The sequence below is a fragment of the Rana temporaria genome, chromosome 1 (assembly GCF_905171775.1).
Source record: "Rana temporaria chromosome 1, aRanTem1.1, whole genome shotgun sequence".
NCBI lineage: Eukaryota > Metazoa > Chordata > Amphibia > Anura > Ranidae > Rana > Rana temporaria.
Window position 1 is genome coordinate 403,632,285 of NC_053489.1, and position 12,112 is coordinate 403,644,396.

A 12,112-nucleotide genomic window follows, 5' to 3' on the forward strand; every position below is an offset into this window, starting at 1 on the left:
AAAAAAAAAAAAAATGTATGGGGGTCCCCCCAAATTAAATTACCAGGCCCTTCAGGTCTGGAATGTATATTAAGGGGAACCCCGCCGTAAAAAAAAAAAAAAATGGCGTGGGGTCCCCCAAAATATCCATACCAGGCCCTTCAGGTCTGGTGTGGATTTTAAGGGGAACTCCACCCCAAATTTAAAAAAAAAATGGCGTGGAGTCCCCCTAAAAATCCACACCAGACCCTTATCCGAGCACGTTAACCTGGCCGGCCGCAGAAAAGAGGGGGGGACAGAGTGCGGCCCCCCCTCTCCTGAACCGTACCAGGCCACATGCCCTCAACATGGGGAGGATGTCCCCATGTTGATGGGGACAAGGGCCTCATCCCCACAACCCTTGCCCGGTGGTTGTGGGGGTCTGCGGGCGGGGGGCTTATCAGAATCTGGAAGACCCCTTTAACAAAGGGGACCCCCAGATCCTGGCCCCCCCTGTGTGAAATGGTAATGGGGTACATTGTACCCCTACCATTTTACAAAAAAAAGTGACAAAAGTGTGAAAAATGACAGTAGCCGGTTTTTGACAATTCCTTTAATAAAATCTTCTTTCCGCGGTTCCTTCTTCTTCTTTCATTCGGGTTTCTTCCTCTGCTTCTTTCTTGGGTCTTCTCGTCCACATCTTGCCGTCTTGCCGTCTTCTCCCATCTTCTTCTCTGTCCGTCGACCTTCTCGTCCCGCATCTTCTTCATCTTCTGGGCGCTGCGCTTGAAATTGTAGATCCCGCCGTGTTCCGCTCCTGGGACCCGCCCCCCTCTGATGCCACAGGTTAACTCATCTGCAAGTCCGCGTGTGGCATATGTGCGTCAGAGGGGGGCGGGGTCACGTGAGTGTGACACGGCGGGAACTTCAATTGGAAGCTGCGGCGGCTTCTTCTCTGGACGGCGCGCTTGAAATCGAATTCCCCCGCCGTGTGACGCTCTGTGACCCCGCCCCCCTCTGACGCACATGACCTTCTAAGGAGTTTACTTGTGGCGTCAGAGGGGGGCGGGTCCCAGGAGCGGAACACGGCGGCCAATTCAAATTCAAGCGCTGGGTCCGGGGAAGAAAAAGATGTGGACGAGAAGGCTGGCGGACCGAGAAGAAGACAGGAGAAGACACAAGATGCGGACGAGGAGGCCGACGGAAGGAGAAGAAGATAGGAGAAGACTCCAGGCAGACGACAAGGCTGAAGGACGGACGGAGAAGATAGAAGAAGACGTCGGGCAAGATGTGGACGAGAAGACCCAAGAAAGAAGCAGCGGAAGAAACCCGAATGGAAGAAGAAAAGAAGATTTTAATAAAAGATTTGTCAAAAACCGGCTACTGTCATTTTTAACACTTTTGAATTTTTTTTGGGGTGAAATGGTAGAGGTACAATGTACCCCATTACCATTTCACATAGGGGGGGGGCCAGGATCTGGGGGTCCCCTTTGTTAAAGGGGTCTTCCAGATTCTGATAAGCCCCCCGCCCGCAGACCCCCACAACCACCGGGCAAGGGTTGTGGGGATGAGGCCCTTGTCCCCATCAACATGGGGACATCCTCCCCATGTTGAGGGCATGTGGCCTGGTGCGGTTCAGGAGAGGGGGGGCCGCACTCTGTCCCCCCCTCTTTTCTGCGGCCGGCCAGGTCAACGTGCTCGGATAAGGGTCTGGTGTGGATTTTTAGGGGGACTCCACGCCATTTTTTTTTTAAATTTGGGGTGGAGTTCCCCTTAAAATCCACACCAGACCTGAAGGGCCTGGTATGGATATTTGCCGGGAACCGCACGTCTTTTTTTTTTTTTTTACGGCGGGGTTCCCCTTAATATCCATATCAGACCTGAAGGGCCTGGTAATTTAATTTGGGGGAACCCCTACACATTTTTTTTTTGTTTTATGAATTAATCCTGTCAGAATTGTCAGAGCCGACAATTCATTATAGCCGCGTGTGAATTTTAAATGGCTTTTTTTCCTTCTGAATGTCACTTTGTGCAGGGGCAGTTCTAAGTGCGGGAAAAATGCGCTATTTCACATGCTGACATTACACCCCCCCTAGGTACGAAATTTAAAGGAATATTTCACTTTTATTGTTTCACTTTAACAATTATTCATTTCACTGCTCCCGAAAAAACGGCCGTTAAAAAAAAAACAAAAAAACATTGATACATGTTCCCTGGGGCAGGACTGAGGTCCCCAAACACTTTTTACGACAAAACTTGCAGATTAGCCTTTAATAATAACACTTTTGATTTCTCCCATAGACTTCTATAGGGAGATCGGCGCGGCTTTACATATTACTTTCAATGCGCCGGCTGCTACGCTGGTTCATGCGCCTAATTAAGGCTTCACCCGGAGTACTAATTAACGCATGAACCAGCGCAGCGCACAGAGCATAGTAAATCAGCCCCAGAGTATTTTCGTTTTTTTCTTCTATTTTTCGGGTCCATTGGTCGACGTGATTGACGATGGATGTACATCGTGGACACTTTTTTTCTAATAAAGAAATTGATTAACGATCAAGCTAGTGGAAAACACTGGATAAATGCAAAAAAGCAATCAAAGTTCAATGATCTGTGGGGAGAGTTCATGAAACTGCTTCCAGCTGGAAAGGTGAATGCACTTCACAGATGATGTAAATTCAAACAAACAGTGGTAATGGCTTGTCTGTAGCAATCTCCACATTGGTATAGGAAATAAAAAGGGTACTCTTACCAGCTGTGGTGGACTTGCGTGCTAATACTAGCGCCAAGTCAGGTAAAGCGTGGTGGTCACAGCGGACCCTGGGTTTTGTGCAGATGGATGGCTCTGTTGGATGGTTCAGATGGTCGCTCCACTCAGGATATTGGAACCGATCTGGTCAGACGCTCTCTCCAAGGCAGAAACCCCAATGGGTGAGGCCAAATGATGGAAAAGGCCACACTCGTGGAACACAGCATATGTGAGGAATAAATGAAAAAATGCTCCAGTGGTGCAGGTCAAACAAGTAAAAACCGTGAAGGCTTTATTTTGTTAAAAAATGTAGCAGTAAAATCACGTGAAATTGGGATCATAAAAAGCAGTATGGGGTACTCAGCATGTTACCCGACGCGTTTCGGCTCAAAGCCATCAACAGGGGCATGTTGATGGCTTTGAGCATTTATTCCACTAGCTTGATCGCTAGACACATATACTTTGGCTCTCATGAGCTAACTTCCCATTTACCATTCACTACACAAGTGTTTCTTCAATTGTTTATGTTTATATAACATTTTTTTCACATTAATGTTTTTTAGCGCTGCACTTTTTTGTATTTATTTGCCTGGACTTTGTTTGTTTGTGTGCTGGCTGCTTTTTGGGTCATACCTCTTATCACTAATTTTTCTAGTTAGCGCATTTTTTCCCCCACATATCCTAATAAAGAAATTGTCAAAAACTTTTGTGATTTTTACTTTTTTGACACTTGTTTGGTTAACCTTAAAAAAAAAAAAATTGGCATGGAGTTCCGCTGAAAATCCATACCAGACCCGAAGGGCCTGGTATGGACTGGGAGGAGGGGAACCCATGGCAGTTTTTTCCCTTGATTGTTATCTATATTGCCGGGATCCAACAACAAAATTGTAGCCGCAAGCAATTTTAAATTACATTTTTTCCTTTAGAAATGTAATTTTGCTGGGGCACAGTAAAACACATCACACAGATGCGCCACTTTACAGGCAGACTAAGGGGATCCCCCAGACACGATATTTAAAGGAATATTTCATTTTTATTGTTTCACTTTAAGCATTATTAAAATCACGGCTCCTGAAAAAAACAGTAGTTTTAAAAACATTTTTTTGCAGTCATACATGTTCCCTGGGGCAGTGCCTGGGTCTCAATACACTTTTTATGGCAATAACTTGCATATAAGCTTTTAAAATGAACACTTTTGATTTGTCATGTTTGTGTCCCATAGACTTTAATAAGGTTTGCATGTTCGCACAAATTTTTGGCCTGTTCGCATGTTCTGGTGCAAACCAAACCGGGGGTTGTTCGGCTCATCCTGAGTGAGTGTTTATTAGATAGATAGATTACATACAATACATTTATACATATATTAAGAATTAGATCGATTGGCCTTTGAGCTAGCTAGTGAGTCTTCTACACAAGAAAATAGTTGAAAACAGAGAGCTTGGCGGCTGGGTATGATTCTTATGTAAGCACCTAAACGGGGGACATCGAGGACTAGACGTAAGGGATAGGAAAATGGGTCAGTCGGCTGAAGCATCAGCAGAAAAAAGACTCTTGTTGCTGTGATTTCTGAGTACATAGGCTGCCTTGCAGATTACACTATCCATGTCATGGATTCTGGGAAAGTTTAGTTTCAGGCAATATGTTTTCACTGAGCCCAGAGTTCAGCTTTAACAGTGCATTTCAGGCACTCATTTGTAAGTTAAATATACGGAAGACATTAAAGAACGAACAAATATCATTTGCAATTTATATTCATGAAAACATGTCGAAACCCTGTTCGAAATGTAGACTATTTTTCATTTTTAGTCCTTTCAAAAGACATTAACATCTCCCACAAAAGAAGATTTGTGAACTAAAGATTACAAATATTGCCAACTCCGAGGCAAGCAAGGGGGATTATATAAACTAATCATATTATAGCCAAGAAGATCAACTGAGTGAGAAGAAAAACAAATATACAGAGGAACATTTGATAAACATACGTAATACAAAGGAAAACAGATTGTGAAATGAAAAAACATGTTACGTAAAATGCCTACATGACTTTATTGAAAAGTGTAAAAGCCTTCACAAATTTGTACAAATATGGTAAAAGCTAATGTTAAAATTGTAATAGTAGTAATAAATTAGTCTCTTTACTAATTCCAAAAGAGGGTTATTTAGAACAAGCAAAAGCAACTGGCTTTTTTATTGTATCGGCTTTTTCCTTTGCAGGTACAGATGCAGAAATTATATTTTTCACATAACAGTACTGAGGGCTTAAACTTTTTTTTAAGGGCTCTTTCACACTGATCCGCCCCGTGAACCTCCGCTTGCTCATCGGGGATCGCTCTGTTGATCCCCGCTGAGCCGGTGGATGACAGGGCGGTCCCCGCACATTGTGCAGGGACTGCCCTGTCTTTTCTCCACTCGCCTCTATGGGGGGATCGAATGAACACGGACCGTCTGTCCGTGTTCACCCAATCCGATCCGCAGACGAATGGAAAAATAGGGTTTTCCTCCATCCAATCGGAGGATTGCGGCACCGGGCGAGATCGGGTGTCATCGGCTGTTCATCCGCTGACACCTGTGATCTCATAGGGACCAATGTATGTCCCTTTTTCATCCATACACGGATGGATGAAAAAGCGGACATACGGTCTGCCCATGTGAAAGAGCCCTAACTCAACAGAACATTTTAAAGAGTAGTCTGAGGGGTAATTTGGTAATTAAAGGGGTTGTAGTCCTCTTGCACTTACCTCATCCTTCGATTTTGCTTTTAAATGTCCTTATTTCTTCTGAGAAATCCTCACTTTCTGTTCTTCTGTCTGTAACTCCACACAGTAATGCAAGGCTTTCTCCCTGGTGTGGAGTGTCGTGCTCGCCCCCTCCCTTGAGTAATCCACTTGTTTCCAGTATAAATAAAAAGATACCTATCTATATATAGACATGTATCCCAGATAGGGATCTGATATAGATTTTAATAGGGACTCCATACAAAATATAACAAAAAAATTCACGGGGTCCCCCCTGAAATCAATGTCCTAGACAGGGATCTGGATTTCTAAAAGGAACTCTATGTATAAAAATGGCTTGGGTTCTCAATCAAAATTCATACCAGACCAATAGCTGGCCCTACATCCTGGCCTCGCCAGGAAAGGGAGGGGCAGTGCGCATGTTGCCCCTCGCTCCTGAGCAATATCAGACTACATGCTGTTAACATAGGGAGAGTATCTTGTCTGGGCCCCCCACTTCTGGCAAGGCAACTTGTCCTCATATTGACTGGAACAAGGGCCTCATCCCTACATCCTAAGTCCAGTGAATGTGGTGATCTGTAGGGAGGACTTTTTGGAAAAAAGGTGGAACCCAGAGTCCCAGCTTCTCCTGCATGAATGAATATGGGGTACATAGCACACTTTGTTGCTCCAATTTTTTTTAGAGAGTAATTGCAAACCATATAAGAAAAGTTTTTTTTTTTTTTAAATCCCATAATGTAATTTCTAATTCATTTACAATGTCCAGCAATGTAGGTCCACCGTCATTCATGATGAATGACACCACGGTGACCTGTTCTGAGCGCCAACAAACCAGTGGGTTATGGCAAAGTGGTTGTAGAATCCTGACTGGACGTCATATGACGTCCTCAGGATTCTGAGCCGCTGCGCGCCCCCGGGGGCGCGCATCGCGGCGATCGTTGTTGCAGGGTGTCAGTCTGACACCCCGCAACACCGATCAAGGTAAAGAGTCTCTCACGGAGACTCTTTACCACGTGATCAGCCGTGTCCAATCCGTGTCCAATCCGTGACGCCTATCCAAGCCCATCCATGCCACCTATCCGTGCCGCCTATCAGTGCCCATCTGTGCCGGATGTTTTATAACAGAAACAACAAAATACTTTTTTTTTCAAAATTTTCGGTCATTTTTTATTTATTTTTTGCAGAAAATAAATATCCCAGAGGTGATCAAATACCACCAAAAGAAAGCTCTATTTGTGGGTACAAAATGATAAAAATTTAGTTGGATACAGTGTAGCATGACCGCGCAATTGTCATTCAAAGTGCAACAGCGCTGAAAGCTAAAAATTGGTCTGGGCGGGAAGGTGTATACGTGCCCTGTATGGAAGTGGTTAATATAGCACTCAGTCTTTTTGGGTATGAGTCTATCAGCATGGCACATCTGGACTTGGCATTATTTGCCCACTCTTCTTTGCAAAAACATTCCAAATCTGTCAGATTGCAAGGGCATCTTCTGTGCACAGCCCTCTTCAGATCACCCCACATATTTTCAATAGGATTCAGGCCTGGGCTCTGGCTGGGCCATTCCAAAACTTGAATCTTATTCTGGTGAAGCCATGCCTTTATTGATTTGGATGTATGTTTTGGGTCATTCTAAGGTAAAGTTCCCCTTCATGTTCAGCTTTCTAGCAGAAGCCTGAAGGTTTTGTGCCAATATTGACTGGTATTTGGAACTGGTCAAAATTCCCTCTACCAGGGGGGTATCCTATATCTGGCACCCCCCCCCCACTTTTAAAATGTAAAAACACCCCACTGTGCCCCCTGCATACCTCTGCATCCCACAATATCTCTTTGTCAATACTTTGTACCTTCTCCCCACAACTGGACCCCTTTATATTACACAGCCCCCCTGCAGCTCTGGATCCCTGCACATTACACAGCCCTCCTTCAGCTCTGGACCCCTTTACATTACACATGCACCCTGGACCTCTAGACTCCTTTACATTACACAGCACCCTACACCACTGGACCCCTTTACATTACACAACCCTCTGGACCACTTTACATTACACAGCACACTGCACCTCTGGACCCCTTTACATTACACAGCCCCCTGCACCTCTGGACACCTTTACATTACACAGCACCCTGCACCCCTTTACATTAAACAACCCCCTGCACCTCTGGACCCCTTTACATTGCACAGCACCCTGCACCCTTTATATTGCACAGCATCCTGCACCCCTTTACATTACACAGCACTCTGCACCTCTGGACCCCTTTACATTACACACCACCCTGCACCTCTGGATCCCTTTACATTACACAGCACCATGCACCTCTGGACTCTTTTACTTTGCACAGCACTCTGCACTTCTTGACCCTTTACATTGCACAGCACCCTGCACCTATGGACCCTTTTACACCGCACTCTGAACCTCTGGACCCCTTTACATTACACTGCACCTATAAGCCCCTTTACATTACACAACCCCCTGCACCTATGGACCCCCTTACATTGCACAGCCTCCCACCCTGCAGCTCTGGACCCCTTTACATTACACAGCCCCCTGCACCTCTGGACCCCTTTACATTACACAACCCCCTGCACATCTGGACTCCTTTACATTGCACAGCACCCTGCATCTCGGGACCCCTTTACATTGCACAGCTCCCCAGCTCTGGACCCCCTGCACATTACCCCCCCACAGCTTTGACTGGACCCCCTGCACATTACCCCCCACAGCCCTGACTGGACCCCCTGTACATAACCCCCCCCACAGCCCTGACTGGACCCCCCTGCACATTACCCCCCCCACAGCTCTGACTCGACCCCCTGCACATTACCCCCACAGCCCTGACTGGACCCCCTGCACATTACCCCCCACAGCTCTGACTGGACCCCCTGCACATTACCCCCCCCACAGCCCTGACTGGACCCCTGCATATTACCCCCCAGCTTTGGACCCCCTGCACATCAACCCCCCCACAGCCCTGACTGGACCCCCTGCACATTACCCCCCAGCTCTGGACCCCATGCACATTACTGTAGTGATCTCATAGATATTTAGTATGATGACTTATAAATTACGTTGTTTCGCAGCAACACAGGTTCTCCAGAGAACGCAATTTTAATTTAACTTCCAATAACAAACAAAGTCCAAATTCCACAGATGATACAAAAGTCCAACAGAGTAATGTAGTGTCAAAGTCTCATCTTAGAGAATACGTGTTCTGATCACATCCAGACCAACATACGTCCATGCAGAGAATACATAGGGGGATATTCTCTGAGTGACAACCAGAACTCCCAAGATTATATTGCCAATTCACTGAATAGCTGAGCAATTGGATTGTCCGTCTTTGATCTGAAAGACAGGATCTTACGTCCTGTCTTTCAGAGTGCCAGGTAGCCGGAGTCACTAATTAGTATTAGGGAGCCAATTGGTATACATCCTCGCATACCAATAAACTCCCTCTAATCATAAGTAATTAGATTACATGTGGCCTGATAAATGGTTTGATGTGTAAAATCAACTCCAAGTGTCTTTTGACTTGTAACATGAAATTACAGGTTTGATGTGTAAATTAAACTTATCCTATCTCTCTGCATTTAATTTAATTCAACTGATTGAGTAATGGTTTGATGTGCAGAAATAGACCCTTCATGTCTCCCCATCCATTGACAATGGACAAGATTTTTTTGCCTTGTAATGTGTAATTACAGGTTACTGAAATCTGGCCTGATAAATTTTGGACTCATATAATATATATATATATAACACCCAACATATTACTACATATACTACAACATATTCCCCTACTTGGATCGGTTTTGAATCAGAACCGATTCACAAACAAAACTGCTCAGACATCCCTGGCTCTTAAAGGAACACTAAAGGTTCGTTTTTTATTAGACCAATTGATTGCTGTAAGCTAGAGCATTTAAATATCACTTGCCTCGTTTTCCTTTTGACCTCCAAAATACAGTAATCCAGGTTTGAAAATGCAATTTCCTGTCTCTCCTCTTCTTGCTTTCCACCAGCATCTGAGTTGTTTTGCATGGTGGAAAGCAGAATGTGCTCACCCCCTCCCTATGACTACAGCCCTGCATGAAGATGCTCTCTTATCCCTCACAGCAGGGCTCAAGTCCTGCGGGAACGCATGGGAACGGAGTTCCTGCACTTTTTTCACAGCAGGAACGCAGTTCCCTTTGCAGGACTAGAGCAGCCGAGCTGCCCGAGCCAATTCTTCACTAAGCGGCGATGCCCAGCTCGAGTCACTGTCAGGGGCAGGCGAACCTTAGTAATCCTTTATGTTACTGGCCGCTTCCTGTATATGGATTCGTCGGGTAGTGTGCGGGTATTCCGTTACTTCCTAGATGCCGCAATGTCTCCTGGGAGCTTTTGTCATTGTTCCCAGGAGACATTGCGGAGGTCTGTCGCGAGTTATCGCAGGATTTAGAAAGAACTTGCGGCCGGTAACAAAGGATTTCTAAAGGTACAGTGGATCGGAAAAAAAAAACATGCGGTTTAGTAATTATGCATATGAGCGTATCATTTTTTATTTTTTTTTGGTGGGTGAGTGGATCTTGGGTGGGAGTTCCCACACTTTTTTCCCCAGGACTTGACCCCTGCCTCACAGGCATGGAGGCTAAGCCTAATGGGAACTGTAGTTCCCATTAGGCCGTGATGTAGCAAGAATGAATGCGCACCGGAAACCAGGAAGTCAGTGAGAATAACGATTCAGGAGTGACGGAGGTGAATAAAACAGCTCGATTTCAACAGGTATCAAACTAGTTATAATGCAAAACATTACTTTTTACTTTATCAGCTACTGTCAGACTTTAATTTAAGAGGAAAATATTTTTGTCTTTACAACCCCTTTAAGATTGAAGCCATCTCTAGGTTTTCCTTACTTTTCTGAATTATTCTTAATTGTCTTCTACCACAACAATATAAACCAAACAAAAAACATATTAATACAAATTGAATAAACACAAAAATTATGGAAAGAGTTCTCAATAGCGGGTGAGTAAAAGTGTTATTGGGTATGCTCCACCAAGGCTCCTGAAATTCCTTAGTAATTTTTAATTAGAACTAACACTAGCTTCACACTGAGTAAGCATTTGGGTCTATTTCTACAATTACCCCCCACAGCCCTGACGGGACCCCCTGCACATTACCCCCCCCACAGCTCTGACTGGACCCCCTGCACATTACCCCCAGCTCTGGACCCCCTGCACATCAACCCACCCACATCTCTGACTGGACCCCTTGCACATCAACGCCCCCACAGCCCAGACTGGACCCCCTGCACATAACCCCCCCCCACCACAGCTCTGACTGGACCCCCTGAACATTACCCCCACAGCTCTGACTGGACCCCCTGCACATTACCCCCCCACAGCTCTGTCTGGAGCCCCTGCACATCAACCCCCCCCACAGCTCTGACTGGACCCCCTAAGCATTACCCCCAGCTCTGGAACCCCTGCAAATCAACCCCCCCACAGCTCTGACTGGAACCCCTGCACATCAACCCTCCCCCACAGCCCTGACATGACCCGCTGCACATTACCCCCCAGCTCTGACTGGACCCCCTGCACATCAACCCCCCACGGCCCTGACTGGACTCCCTGCACTTTACCCCCCAACTCTGGACCACCTGCACATCAACCCCCCCCCACAGCTCTGAATGGAGCCCATGATTGGTTGCTAGGACCACCTAGCAACCAATCACCTACTACTCCAGAAATTCCTATGCCTCACTGTCAGTGTCTCTCGCTCTCCCTCTCTTGATGTACAAGAGAGCGAGAGACTGTTTTTTTTTCTCCTGCTCTGGCAGCACCTGAGTAGCGGTGCAGTCTGCACCCAGCTCGGGCACCCCCACACTCCCCCCTGCGCTGTCAGCATGTAATATCGCCGATGTGCTGCTCTACCAAGTCCGGCCACCCCACTGTCATTGTTTTATACAGAAGAGGACGGGGATGCTGCCTGACATCCCCCCAAAGTGTGTCACCCGGTGCGGACCGCCCCCGCCCCCTAGTTAGTACTCCACTTCCCTCTACCTTGACTAAGGCCCCTGTTCCTGCTGAAAACAGCCCCAAAGCATGAAGCTGCCACCACCATTCTTCACTGTGGGTATGGTGTTCTTTTGGTGATGTGCAGTGTTGTTTTTGCTCCAAATCTATCTTTTGAAATATTAGTTCAACCTTGGATTCATCAGACCATAACATTTTACCACATGAATTTGGGAGACCTTAGATGTGTTTTTGCATAATTTAGCTGAGCTTGGTTGTTTTTCTTTGCAAGAAAAGGCTTCCGTCTTGCCACTCAACCCTAGACATTTTAAGAATATGGAAGATTGTTGTCACTGAGCCAGTACTTGCCAGATATTCCTGTAGCTCCTTTAACCACTTCCATACCAGGTACTTACGCAGCTTCCCGCCCAAGCCAATTTTCAGCTTTCAGCACTGTCGCACTTTGAATGGCAATTGCGCAGTCATGCTACACTGTACCCAAACAAAATTGGCGTCCTTTTTTCCCCACAAATAGAGCTTTCTTTTGGTGGTATTTGATCACCTCTGCGATTTTTTTTTTTTGCGCAACAACTAAAAAAAGGCTGAAAATTTGGAAAAAAAATTACATTTTTATTTTTTTCTGTTAATTTTTTTGTAAATAAGTTTTCTCTT